This window comes from Orbicella faveolata, unplaced genomic scaffold, assembly GCF_042242905.1.
Source record: "Orbicella faveolata isolate gen_17 unplaced genomic scaffold, um_ofav_v1 contig_2, whole genome shotgun sequence".
Taxonomy (NCBI): Eukaryota; Metazoa; Cnidaria; class Anthozoa; order Scleractinia; family Merulinidae; genus Orbicella; species Orbicella faveolata.
Window position 1 is genome coordinate 8457501 of NW_028301547.1, and position 15000 is coordinate 8472500.

General features: G+C 36.1%; 2 long non-coding RNA genes across 8 annotated transcripts in view; one reads left to right on the top strand and one right to left on the bottom strand.

Moving 5' to 3' along the window:
* Positions 1-422: 422 nt before the first annotated feature.
* LOC149111826 (uncharacterized) lies at positions 423-12725 on the top strand. Of its 7 annotated transcripts, none has more exons than XR_016207508.1 (6): positions 423-767; positions 3033-3117; positions 3511-3634; positions 6264-6396; positions 7421-7542; positions 7870-11750. It is a non-coding gene; the product is annotated as an uncharacterized LOC149111826 (long non-coding RNA). The 7 variants fall into 7 exon arrangements; XR_016207510.1 differs by lacking the exon at positions 423-767 and adding an exon at positions 1408-1777; XR_016207509.1 differs by lacking the exon at positions 3033-3117 and having other exon boundaries at positions 437-767.
* Positions 12726-14072: 1347 nt separating this feature from the next.
* Positions 14073-15000, bottom strand: part of LOC149111827 (uncharacterized) — a 1217-nt gene continuing 289 nt past the window's right edge. The window contains exon 2 of the long non-coding RNA XR_016207512.1: positions 14073-14266. This is a non-coding gene — a long non-coding RNA (uncharacterized LOC149111827). The remainder of the gene's footprint in view (positions 14267-15000) is intronic.

Here is a 15000-nt window from a genome sequence, read left to right on the forward strand (position 1 = left end):
CCCCATACTCATATGGGAAAGAAAAGAAATCCACGAATGAATTTTCTCACGGTTTTCATGGCTAGCGGTATTGCTCGTGGGCGCGTACGCACGACGACGACGACGACGACGGTGACGGCGGAGTTGCCCAACATGGCGGCCATACTCCAATTAATAGGTCGACAGAGACATGCACCCTCGGTCTCTAGCAGAAGAATGCCATTTTTCTTGGCGGGATTTTTAAAGAAAAGAAAACGCATTTCTATTTGTTATGTCGACAAACGATAGCGGAGGTTGATCTAATGTTTTTAAGATAGGGTTGCACTGAAGGAATTAAAAAGAAAGCAAGAGTTAACGGGCAAAGAAGTAGCGAAGAAGATCGCGAAAAAGAGCGAGCCAGCGCTGGGGAAGGAGGCGAGACAGTACTGAACAATGGCGTGAATTATAGCGAGTCAAGGGCTAGAGAAAGGAAGTGAAATAATGCCGAACAATGCCGTTAACCAAAGCTAACGAGGGCCATAGATAGGATGTGAAAGTACTCAGAAGACTGCAGTGCCAAGTTTTTTAAAATTCGCGCGTTGTGACGCTGTGCAGCCGTGCAAGAAAAGTCACATGATTTGGTCAGGTGATGAACAAGACCGAGTGTTACAAAACAGTAAACACTGCGGGAAAAAGTGGTTGATTCGTTGATCTGTCGAAAAGATTAGTTCAGTTCAGTCTTCACAACTTTTGCTGCAAGTTTCTGCCTGCAAGATTTACACTGGCCGAACTGATGCTGCCAACTTGCGGTAAGTGACTTTTGTTGTTGCGTTTGCTATGAAAATTAACAAGTTGCCTCAGCGATATAAGCTTATTTTCAGTTGGAATCCTTTGAAAGTCTTCCTTATTTGAAGCCATGCTGTGAGACAATTTATAAATTGCATCGTTTTAATTTCTCTCATCTCTAAACAATAGCAAGTGAATCGCTTTGTGGAGGTTGTTGTAAGTTGTAAACAAATTAAGCTTTCTGTCGATTTTCGTCGTCAACCTAAGCTTATAACCTCACGTCTAAAAATAAGCTTAACCAAAACCGTATTTGTAAACACGGCCGGGCGAGTTTTGAAGTTTTCTCTGTGTTAGTTGGCACAGCCGCCTCGTAGACTGCTAAAATTTCTTCTTCTGTTGTTGAAAACCAAGAAAGGTGTACAAACAGGATTTGCTAAATTTACTTTCAACGTTCCTATGTGAAGATTTGCATATTGTGATTACAAAGTATGGAGATTTCCTCGTTTTGTTAGTTCAGTTTATTCGGTTTGGCGAAATGCTCGGGTGAATTCCCAGGTTAATTTGGCTGAAGACTGGCAAAGCTACCGCCGATAAAATGACTGCAAAGCTAAATTAAGCCGTCGACAAAAATGCACACTGTAATATTCAGATTTAAACGTGAATAATTATTAAACTTTTAACACTGCAAGGTTAAACGAATTTTCTTTATCCTCTCTTTCATTCGGTTACCTTTCAATGAGAAGGATTTGCTTTTGATACTCAGATGAAGTGATATGCATAATTATTGTGTTTATAATGTAGATTTCCTCGTTTTATTTTGTTATCTGTCCAATTAGTTCGGTTTGGTGAAATGCTTATATAGTCCAAATGTCGAGTAGACGATTGTGCATGTAAATCCTGTGTGCAAATAAAGCTCTACTTTCATTTTGATTTACTATTTCATTTTATTAGTGCCACTGCTTTTGGTTGGGGGTAGATGGGTTATTCCCGAAATATGCAGTATTTACACTTAATATGGAAATGTTCCTCAAAAGTGAGATTGTACTAATGGAAAAAAAAAATGCGAAGAGCTTTACTCGGTAAACTGAACAGTGTAAATGACATTTACATACTTAGAAAAAATTTAGGGAGTAGAAGTTCTTGCCCTGACCATTTTTCGGTAATAGAAATAAGTTTTACATACATACATACATACATACACACACACACACACACACACACACACACACACACACACACACACACACACACACATACATACATACATACATACACAATTTAGTTGGTGAGAGCGCTCTCCTCTCTCCACACACACACACACACTCTCTCTCTGCTCTTTTCTTCACACTAATTTTGTTATTAACTACATTGTAACTCATTAACTGAATGTCACTCACTGTTTTCTTTGTTGTGCATGCATACTTTTTTTGCTCGTCAAAGAAAGTTTCAGTTTCTTCCTGGCTGTTTCCTTTGTCCTGTCCAGTACCAATTCCTTTGTAATATAACTTTGTGAATTCTCTATTCTCCTTAAATTTTATCTTGTCAGAGTGATAGAATGCACTCTCAGAGTGTTCAATCATTGTTTTCAGTCGCTACAATTTTCAGGAAAAAAGCAATAGTTTTCTTAATTTCCTTTTACTTTGTGTTAGGACCTTTTAGCATGCTCATAATTGACCCATGGGCAAAATTTTGAATAAAGTAAAGAATTAGATCTGTTTTAGTGTTAAGTATTTTTAAATTATTACGAATTACATGTAGGCATTTCTTTTTAGTTTTTATTTTTTATTTTAGTCACGTGATGTTTTACGATTTTACCGACGTATACCATGTAAATGTAAATAATGCACTAGAATTAGCTAATCAGAAGGTGCATTGTATCAGCTTTAAACACAAACCATATGTAATAAATGTATGTAAGTGATATTTTTATGACAGAGAACTGAACAGGGCAAGAACTTCTCTTTCTTTTGTAAATTTATATATTCATTCCTCTCATTGCTGTCAAAATGTCTTAGGAACCTTCATTTTTGATAGTCCATTATTTTCCACCATACCTAGCACAGAAGCTCACAAAATCCTAACTAATAACCAACATTTGTGTATCTCTGGCCTTTGCTGTGTACTACGTGTATATTCTGTTATCCTGCCTTAACTGCTAGAAACAATTTTGACAGAGCTGTTTCAACAGTTTCACTTAAATTAATTCCCAGTAACAGCGTTACATGTGGCAGTGTTATTAGGTATGAACTTTATGGAGGGTTTAAATTTTTATTTTTTTATGATTACAGGAGACAACAAAATATACATGTGTATACATAACCTGATGTTGGTGTTGGTTGCGAATCGTAGTTCATAATAGTCATCCTATTACGGGTAAGGGGGAAAAGTTCAGAAAGTTCAGAACATCTCTTCCCCCAGCACACCTTCTGTCTACAGGTGCAATTATTGGGAGGTTATATATATATATATATATACGATGAGTAATGTAAAGTTATAAACTTAACATTAAAATCTGACATTTGAATGCCTCCTTTGCTAAAATTAGTCACGATTTAATTGTTATCACTCTCTGTGAATTTATAGAGATTTCAGAGGCAAATTATCACCTAATGTGGAAGTCCTGTCTTCAAGTTAGGGAAAATGACACAAAAAAAGTTACAGTGAAAGTAAAGAGAATTGTGAATGTTGATGTGGTGTACTTTGTACATCATGTAAAGGTATTTGGTGAGTGCCAAAGGCATAACATTTCATGCATTGCTTTTTCAGGACAAATTATATAACAGTGATGTTTTAAGGTGTGATCACAAAAATAGTGAGTACAATGTCCAGGCAGTACCAGTTTATGGAAGGCATATGCAGACAGTAAGAGGAACTGTAAGCATAATACCGGGTAAGTTTGTTTTATGCTTTTGACTTCTTGTACTTGGATTTTGTGCCATTTCATCACAAGAATAGGTGTTGAAAGATGCAATAGTTGTTGCAGTTTATTTTTGAAGGCAAACTTATAAGTCTGCCTATGCTGGATAACAGCCATGTGTAAACTTAATGTAAAGCAAACACTCTGTTAAAGGTGGGGCAACCCTAAAACCCAGAAACTGGAAGCCGGAAGCCAGAACGAAAAACTGTAATCCAGTAACCGCAAACCAGAATCCACAAATCGAAGAAAACAAGTTCTTCAATACTCGAAAATTGTTTTGCTTAGGTTTTTGCCTGTAAAAAGTAAGCGGCCAAGTAAAAAGGACCTCAAACTGACACAAAAATTCCCCATCTGTTGAAACTCGTGCAACCGTTATTTCTAGTGAGGGCTATAATCATGAGAATCTTAGTAAAGTGCGTCATAATTTAATTCCAAGCACCCTGAGAGCGTCTAAAATAAGCTTGTTGGCAATTAACTGCACGGCCATGGGCCAAGCGCAGTTCATGTTCTACCAGTGTTTTTTTTTTTTTTTTTTTTTTTTTTTTGTGGTCGGTGACCAGACCCAAACTTCCTCTCAGCCAAATTTTGAATCACGCAACCTGTGATGTTTATTCGCCATAAGCTGTTGAAACGTTAATACAAGGACAATGTTACGGATACTGTTTTCTTTATTTGTGTATAATATATATTTCTTCTGGTTTTATCGAAGCGTTGGATTCAAAGGGAAATAATAAATACGCTAACAACGCTAAAAAAGGGTATTACGTCAGCCATGGAATGCGCTGACGTTGCATCTGTCATTTTCGGTACATGACAAATGCACTGTAAGATCATGTTTACTTTGCAAGTTTATTTTGCCAGAAGCGATGGTCATTAATTTATGTGCAATTTTGTGAGTATTTCTTGTGGGTCTCGGCAAATGAAGTGAATTCTTTGGCTGTTTCATCGCAGTGAGTTAAGAGATTTGAAGAAAAATTAAGTATTTGCCGAGGTAAACAAGAGCTTGCCAGAACTTGCAATGTTTAAGTCAGTGCTAGGAGAAAAAACACAACCGTTCCAAAATTAGCCGTGGATAACCCCCCTGACTGTGTGACTTGCGTGACCATTTCAAAGCGCAAGCAAATTAAATTTTGACATTTCAGGAAGAAAGCTGTTTATTGAAAGCATTATTAATAGCGTGACACTCGTTTCCTTTTGTATCATTCATGGGCATGTCCCGAGCGAACTTCCAGATTAAGACCATTACATCATCATAGATTTCGCAAAGGCTAAGACTGATGGTGCAATAAGATATGACACAGTTTGTGTTGATCAAGTGATGTGTTTACAGTAATCAGTGAATCATCAAGGACTGCTTTGGAATGTGCACTGCATTGTGACTGTAGTATTAACAAAACAGTTAAATTTTAAAAGCGCGGTTATAAGATTTAAAAGATCTTTGTTCATTTTGTTTAATAAGTGATCTGCAATTTACCAGAGGTATAAATTTACCCTTTATGTCTAGTAGATACTGAACAAGATAGAAAATGTCATAGAGAACAGGATGTCTGTCAGTGGCAGCCCCCTGTACATTGACGGTCACGCCCCCCACTTTCGAAGTTCAAAGGCTAACCTGGCTCATCTTAATATAATATTTGATTTGTCCAACAGATACCAAACTAGTTCCGGATCAACACTATTTCCACACTGATACTGTGACAAATCAGCATTTCATATTCTTGGCAGCCATCATATTAAAACAATTCATAGAAATGTTGTACACTTTAATTACCTCCGTCTGCTTCTCACTTGCTAACAGATCGGACCACATGTTGTTAAAAGATGCTTAAAGACTGCCAGAAACTCACCATAATAGCTTGTTGTTATTGTGCCACTCACCAGTCTTCTCATACCAATTTGATCTAGACAAGAACTGCACTCTCACCAGAGCCAGGTTGAACAAAAGATGTGTAACTAAGCCTTTGAGCAGGCTCTTGTGTTTGGGCCAGGGACTTGAGCGGTAAAGCTGCATGAAGGTACTCGCTGACATGCCCATGCAGAAAAACACTAGACACTTATTTAGCCTGCTCAGGCACTAGAGACAGATAGTAGAGCCTGCTCGCAGGCTATGAGTAACTATCCACCTGAAAAATCACTAACCCTGACTGGAAAGTGATTACCCAATGGATAGCTTTATCCAGCTTTTGAACAATTGGGCCAGATGTATAGCTAAGGGTTGTTCAGAACTAGTCAAAAATGTTTTAGCAATTACAGTTTGTAGCTGAAGTAAAGCCAAGAAAGTAAATAACAGCAAAATAGTTTTTCCCCATATTTATTTATTAGACATTGCTGAAGTGAATTATTTCTATCATCATTCATAATATCTGGATTCAGGATTCTAGTTTCCAGTTCCGGATTCTGGTTTCCGGATTCAGGTTTTTAGGGTTGTCCTTAATGATGTATGTGCATGTTAATCTTGAATAATCTGAAATTTCAGAGAGGTTAAGAATATCATATCATATCTGTGATGGTTCTGTATCTGTTGGTGTGCAACGATCTACACCAATATTTCAACGTAATAATGTACAGTGTATATTAATTAACCAAATTATGCTGTTTTTAGTTGACCAATGCTACTATTGTAATGTGATGTTGAAGCCCACAAATTGACAAACATGCCCAGTGTCAACTTGTCAAATATATGAAGTGGCCAGACAGTCTAGATTACAAAATATTCTGAAAGTTGGAATTACCAGGTAAGATATTTCTTAAACATTATTTTGTAATTAATGATTTCTCAGACATTGTTTTCTTCAAGAAAAGATTCATACCCCACATGGAGGTTTTTTTCTCTATTAGAGCTCTATCTTCCTGATACTTTAATTTGGAATTTTTGAAGACTGGCCATGAATGGGTGTTGGGTGTGAATATCTTCTGGTACTGCACATTCAGATTTACATGTAGTAAGCAAGAACATCAGTATTTATCCTGACAAACTCTGATTTTCTTTTGGAAGCTGAACTCATATGCAGTTGTACAGTTATATGTACAACCAAACAGCCTGGATGGCCCTTTGATTGGGACTGGGCACATTGTTGTAACTTGCAATGTTCCAGTTTCTTGTTTAAAGCAAATTGTATTTGATCTCAAAAGCAAGTCACCAAGTTCATTTCAGTTATTAAGTTTTCTTTGCATCTCAGGGCAGAGCCTGCCACTGTGAAAGTTGGGGTACCAGCCCGGGGAGGTACTTTGGGAATTTCTGGGTGGGGATGTGCCGCTTGGACCCTGGAACCCGTAGCCTATACCAGAGCTAGTTCAGCTGAATTTTGCTACCCTATACTAGAGTAAACTCCCCAAATCCCCCCATCTATCGACACTGTTGAAGCTGATTTGCCTAAATTTAAACTTGCTGATTTGATTTTTTTATATTTTTGAGTGGCAATTCCTGATTTCCTTAGTCTAAATAAAATCTTCAACCAAGTAGTCAATTTTGTGAAAAATGATATCCTATTCTAGACCCAAACGCTCTGATTTATATACCCTATCCTAGAGTAAACTGCTTGAAAACCATATCCTTCACAGCGGTACATACCTATATAGCCCATATATGGCAGTGCCCCCCCCCCCCCCCCGGGGGTACCAGCCCCTAGCATTTGATTCACTAACACTCAGTAAACAACTAACAATGAAGTACACTGTATATCAAAGAAAGGAATGTCATCTGTTAGTGTGTAAAGATTATAATAAATTATAATCGATGTGTTTTTATCTGAATAACAGTGGTGTTCAAGTAGCAGCTACAGTATGATTACATGTCTGTTCCTGTCATTCAATATATGAACAGTTTACACATGGGCAGCCTGTGTTAAGACATCAAAGATTTTCAAAGCAACCATGGCCTGGTGAGATATTTCTGAAGAAATATAAATTTAAAGTCCTTATGATTGCTTATAGGCATTGATTTTTATTGTAAACAATATCTTACTGAGTGTATTTTTCTTGTGTACTAATTGTTGTAGAACACAGAGATCACTATAAGTATGACAGAGATATTAAAGTGTGAAAAGTTCTATAAACAAATGCATGCAGGAACAAATTAATTTATGATGGACGCAGCTTCTGAGAGATCCCCAATGTTAATGGAACATACACCGTACATACATGCAAAAGAGTTCAGTAATTTATTACTTAAGATTGCAATGATTTGTTTGGTTTCTCTGTATTTACAGACAACTTGATGGGATTATAATTTCTGTACCAAGGTCATTGAATAAACTGGCTTAGAAGTTGAGTTCTGCAACCCATCCTGTGTGTTGTAATATCATGGCTGCAACACTGTGACAGATACACTGTATTACATTATTAAGAAACACATATATTAACTAATTATTTAAGGTGCCTGTTAAATTAATCAGTTTTTCTTAGAGATAATTTACTCATGGTTTATTTAAATAATTGCTTTTTAGGCTTTAAAATGATATTTATCGTGTTTGTAAATCAATTTTGTGATAATCTGCATTGGACATGGCATAAATTAATATTTTGCCAACACGAAATGGAGACAGACAGCCTTGCCATTTGCAACGTCCAATAAGGCTAATTTGTTCCCTACTGTTGTACAAATAGTGTTCTCTTGTTTATAAATTATTTCAATCTGTTGTTTAAATGATTGCCTCATAACCCCTATGTCCAGTTTGGTGCATGTAGGATATTGATGTATTGTTTATCCATTTTGCTGTAAGTTATCTTAATTGATGTGTCAATCAAAACATATCTTGGATATGCTGGGCTCTTCTGACAAATGTACCTATGCCTCATAACCTTTGAGTGCATTTGGTTGTGTAGTGCAGACAAAATACATGTACATAATATAACTTACTCTTAGCTTGCTTATAATTCTTGTTATAATTTAATCATAGCAAAATTAATTAATGGAACCCAATAACAGCTCCTTTAGTCCACAATCTCAGTCAAGAAGAAGAACAAATTACATTGAAATTGAATAATAAAATTATTATTAGAAGCCTATGCAAGTATTCATGATCAGCAAAAAAAATATCATAATTACCATTCATGCAAGAGTGATTTTGCTTATTGCAAACCCTTTCAGCAGGAGGAGACTCCAGACAAAAGTGAAGATGGCTAAATGTATCTTTGGGGACAAGTTAGAAAACAAAACTTTACAACTTTTCACATATGTATACTATTTTGGTATTTTTGCGAGATTTCATTTGGTAGAGATTTAGGGACTGAGTATTGTAACCACTGCATTTCAATCAGTCCCCACAGCAAAAAAATGTTTAAACTTCTTTTGTGTGGGAGTCCCCATGTTAACTAAGAAAGAATATAATGATTAATAACAATGTCTTGTCCTTCTGAATAAGGTAGGAAAGAACACGAAATGCCACCAAAAAGCACAGAAGACAGTTCTGTTATGTGATCAAGATTTTTAGTGGCTTCCCAGAAATCCTTGAAGTCATTGCTCTATATTTCACAATCACACCATCTTACACCTCGATCTGTTGATGTGATCATATTTCCAGCTGAAACTATTAAATAGTTCGCAATTTACCTCACATACATGTTCGATTATTTTCATTAGTAACAGCATTCCGAAAAAATAACTGAGGAGTTCCGCTTTTAGGCTCGGCTAAATCCATATATTACCTTTAACTGTATCTTTTTACAGTCACTTTTGGGAAGTGTCTTAAGGCTATGTAGAATTCCAGTATTTTTTAAAAGGTAGACAGTATTAATAGCATATTTTATGAAAAAAACTGAACTATTGATAGACGTACAGCATGAAGGCAAATAGCAATGCACGATTATGTTACAAAATACATGTACAAATTCACGCCACCATTGAGTCAATTGTAAACATTGTAATATTTAGATTTAGCCAAGCCTAAAAGTGGAGCTCCTGGGCCGGGTTGCTCAAAGCCCGAGTAAGCTAACCCAGGATTTTGATGTGAGTTTTGTAACTTTGCATTGAGGTTCTCTGTTTATAATGTCTGGCCTTCTGTTTTGAGTTTCAATAATCTCAAACTACATAAAACATAAGCAGTGAAAAACATTAGTATACCTTCTGAACTCGGCCCTGATCAATAAGTTAACCTAGCCTGAGCCCACAATCCAATAGAAAACCAGTACTTTGTCAGCGGTCAACTTTTTAAAATTATGTGACCATGATGAGCTCTTAACCTGAGCCCGTGATATGGTCACATACTGGTCAGCAGACACCTTGTTTTGACAGCTGTCAATTGCCCATGACATGGATGTCCAATATCATACATGTACGATTAAACTATGGCCGCCATGTTCCGCGGCGTTGGCTTTGTTGGGCGCACCCGCCATGATCCACACTGCTAGACATGTTGACCATGAAAAAATAGTTGTATGGTTTTCTATTTGTACGTGTGCATGTGGTTCTATTTCTATATTTATGAGGCTCCGCCAGGAGCTCCGCTATAAAGGTGGCTGTGTCATAAATTGTTTCATAAAAAATGGAAGGAAGCAATAAGTTCATAGTTTCAGGTTACCGTGTACCTTGAGAGGTGTCTCGCATCCAAGAGAAGTATGCTCCCCTTTAACACTGTACTGTAGATAACTAAACCCTTATATCAAATTAAAGCTTATAGAGCTAGTTATCAAACGAGACCAAGAATTTTGAAATAAAATTAATTATCCAATTATCCAGGCCCTCTAACAGGAGCGTCCAAATCACCTTTAGAAAGCTACAGGTCAATGCAATTTTTTTGCTAATTTAATATGCTACTCAGGTTCTAGACCCAAAGTGCTTAAACCATATGTCTGCATTTTGCCATATTCAATTTCAGTGAAAATAAAAGTTACAGAACAATTTTGAAATAGGATTAAAAAATATACGAAGTGATTGTACAAAAATCACTCTTGGAAAAAAAAAAAATTCTAAATAAAATATCCCCTGACATCTTTTTGTTGTTTAAATGTCAAATTAGCTACATCGCTTAGATGCATGACACTTCACAAGGCATATGGTAACCCTAAAGACACAGCATTTATGACAGAGTGATTCTAAAGTATATCCTTATTCTAGATCTAGACTACACAATTATATTACTGTCACTCAAGACTGCATAACCTTCATGATCTAAAGGCAAGGACAAGATCAGATCTACTGACTTTTCCAAAAAGAGGAAGCTTGGGGTTGCATAACCCCAAGATGACTTCACATCCCAATTTGTTTATTGTTTTTTTTTTTTTTTAACCAGCACATTCAATACAGACTAAGGACAACAAAAGAAAAGCCACTAACTGGAATGCAAACAGTTTTAAGACCTAAATGGAAGATCAAGATGTCTATAATTATTTGGACCAGGAAAAATAAACATAAACTGAGAAGAAAGTTGAAGCCACTAGATGGAATGCAAACAATTTATAGACACTGCAAAACTGTTAAGGCAAGGTCAAGATCAGATCTACTGACAGTTTTTTTTTTTTTTTTTAAAGAGGAAGCTTGGGATTGCATAACGCCAGATATGCATGTTTGCCAAGATGCCTTGACATCCAAATTTGTATGTACTTGTTTTTTTTTTTTTTGTTTTTTTTTTAACAAGCACATTTATTATAGAATAGGGACAACAAAAGAAAAGCCACTAACTAAAATGTAAACAGTTTTAAGACCTAAATGGAAGATCAGGATGTCTATAATTATTTGGACTAGGACAATAAACATAAACTGAGAAGAAAGTTGAAGCCACTAGATGGAATGCAACAAGTTCTTAGACACTGCAAAAGTGTTACTCTTTCCTTTTCAGTCCAGACTGAAGTGTTATCATGTTCAAGATCATATATTTTATGAAAAGGTTACAAGGATCATATTTGAAATAATTTTCCTAATAGGCCTATTGCAATAGTGGACGACATCGCCTCAGCAAAGACAGGAAGATCTTCCAGTGTCATTTGTTGATTGCAATTATACAAAGTAAGTAAGAAAGATACCAAATTTACATTCTCCAGACCTGCTAATTAAACTTTGACAATCCTACCTGCAAGACAACTCAGAAGACTTGCATGAACTCTTCAGATCACATGAAATACATCAAATGAATGGTTCTTGATCCTTCTCAAACAGTACTCAACAATTGATGACACAAGATGCAACTACACTGTATGGTACTGACAAACATGATGCCTGTGCTGACCTTTCATGGAAGCATATACATTGCTGATGAAAACTTTAAATAAGCATAGAAGCAAATGACTTTTGATTAATTAAATTAGGAAAAAAGTAGACAAAGAGTTCTAGAGCTGGTATTCTTGGTTTGTACTGTCACACAAAAATTAATTCGAATTGACCATTCAGTGGATAAATTCAAGACATTGTGATGTTATAGGAGATAAATAAAGAAGACGCCTTTCCAAGTTTTAGCTCTACAGACTGTGCATCTTCCCAAGCTTCAGATATTTGTTGAAATATTTTGCGCAAATTTACAGAGCCCAGTATGAAACTGCCATGTTGGTGTACCTCCATTGTACACCAACATTGCAGCAGGCAAATATTGTAAACATCTGGAAGTTACTTTGGATATCTAGGCGGCTGATTATCTGAACTGAACAAGCAAACATCTAAATATTAAGCACTTTTCCTAATAATTTAACTTCTAAAAAGGCTCAAAGCCACAAGATAAGTAAATATTTTTTGACGAATGCTTCCGTAGCTTTATGTTACTCACCACCGTAACTCTGAAATTCAAAATGTGCTTGTTTCCAGACAAAGCAAGCTATTAAGGTGAAAAGTTGTTCAAAGACATAAATTTATACCCCTCTCATGCCTGATGAGGATAAAAACTTTAACTGGTGCCTCTTTAGTTTTGGATTTTAGAAAATGATCATGTCACGTGCAAATGAAGATTATCCATGAGGTCAGATTGGGTAAGACTTGAGTCCTAGATTGAATGGTTTCATTAGCATGAACATCTCAATATTAATTTTATTTCAAACAAATTAGAACCTAATTGATGCTTGAAGTACAAACAGCCCTATGCATTTTAAGCTTGCTCGCCAAGAGGAGAGGAGTGATGTGAGTAAACAATTGATAATCTTTTATGCTGTACTTTCTGGTTGTGACTCCTGTAAGTCAAAACTTTGTAAGACAGAAATACCACTAACAGCTTACTTGTTAGGAGTTCAAGCAAAGTTTCCCAATAGTGTATTCTTAAAACACAGGAAACACTATTTTTCAAAGAAATACTTATTACAGTCAAACTCACAAAACCATGAACACCTAAAATATGCCTGGAATATTTATTGTGTAATAATCAATCACAAGTGAGATCTCAAACCACACAAACCACAGAACAAGGATGTATTGCATAGGTCACGGAACTATAAATCCATGTATAGTTTTGGTTTTCGCTTTGTCCCAAGATACACCCTCTGTCTTTATATATTACTGAAAGTCTAAATAATTGCTATCCTTTTGTATCACGGACCACATCCAGTATTTAGTTTGTGGGATTTTGAAAAACAAGAATCCCCCCGACGCATACAGTTACTCAAGTGAAGTGATGGTTAATTTGACACAGCTATAAATAGGGATGAATAAAAATTTAAAATTTTGGTGGTTTCACTGACCTTGGAATCATCTTTGGTTAAACTAGCAACTCAATTTATTTTAGCAAAAAATTACAATCCCTTGGGCCCAGTGGTTCGGTGATCTAAAAACCTTGGAAAGATTGACCATGATGAATGCAAATTTTGTTAATTTTGCAATTAGTTGTGGCAAACAGTAAACACCTCAAATTTTCCCCTGTTCCTTCCCAAATAAATTTGCACTTGATTCACATATTATAAAATATAATGGAAGACTTCTATTTTCATCAATATCACTCGTCGCTTTTCGTCGTTGTCAAAATTAGTATAATGAAACAAAATAATGAAAGTACTGATTTGGATTGTTTGTGCTTGAGTGATTCAACGGCCGCTAGTCATGTCAGCCCAGCACATTGGTTTGTGAAAACAGTTTTCTCACGTTAAAAATATCCCAAACCCTCTTCGCTAGTGTTTAAATAGCCTGTAAGAGCAATTATCTAATTTCTTGTGTAACCGAAATAGAGGATTTATTTTGAGACCGGTCACAAAACAAATTTGTTCCATGACCAATAGAAACTCATCTGTTTCTGTGGTTTCTGTGGTTGTAAATCTTGCTCATGATTGGTTATAACACAATAAACATTCCAGACATATTTTAGGTGTTCACGGTTTTGTGAGTTTGACTGTAAGGCTCTCCAATAACTGCATAGGTACCATGCACTTCAATTGTACAATCTTATAACAGTGATTGGCCTTTTTAGGGACTACACATAGTACATTGGCCAAAATACAAATAGTCCAAAAATGAAGAACAGTCTAGGAAGTAAATTTAACAAAGCCTGCAATGATTACAGAATAATTAAGCCTTGTTATTGTTTTATTCAAGCACCACATCCTTAGTATAAGCTTTTGCTGACAAGGATAGTACAGATCTGGAACAATATTCCCACAACTCTGGTTACCACTGTACTATCTAGTGAAACCACAACCTGCATGCCTCTTGTAAGATTTGTTTGTCAAATAGAACCAATAAATTGTATCCATTTTAGCATTCTGCAAACAGAATATAAGTGGACATAAATAAATAAACAAATTAATTATTCCAAATTATTCCATTAAATTACTGTAACTATCATAATAGGCACCTAATTTGTTATAAACTACAACTAGATTCTAACATGGGACCTACAGAAATTTGATTACCTATGGTATTTTGAACTTCAACACCCAAAATTTAAATACATTGTATATGGGAGTAGACTCTTTTTCCTTTATGTTCTAAAGATACTAACTTATGCACTGCATCATTTACTCGGTACTGATGATACTGCTTACAAAGTTCCAACAATTTAGCTGTTCTATGTATTTAAATGATTCTGTGGTTATTTTATGAAAGGGCCTGTACGGTCGAATATTCTTTGATGGCCTATGTAATTTAGTAATGTACAAAGATGTTCCGATTTCACTTCCACTTTGCTGGCAATCAAATTGAAAATCGTCAGTGTAAAACGCAGACTGCGGACTGCAGACCAGGGTAAAATGCAGACTGAGAGTAAAATGCAGACGGCAGACTACAGACTTCATAAGTACATATCGTTTGACAATAATAGTATCAGGCGCTGATCTTAAACATGATTATTCAGGCTAATTGCAGTGAAAGACTGCACTCCGGTCAGCTGAGTCGCGCTCCGGTTAGACTGAATATCACTCCAGTTAGCCTGGACATCACTTAGGTTAGCCTAAAAAAATGCTCCAGTTAGCCTGTTTTCGGTTAGGACTGAATGGTC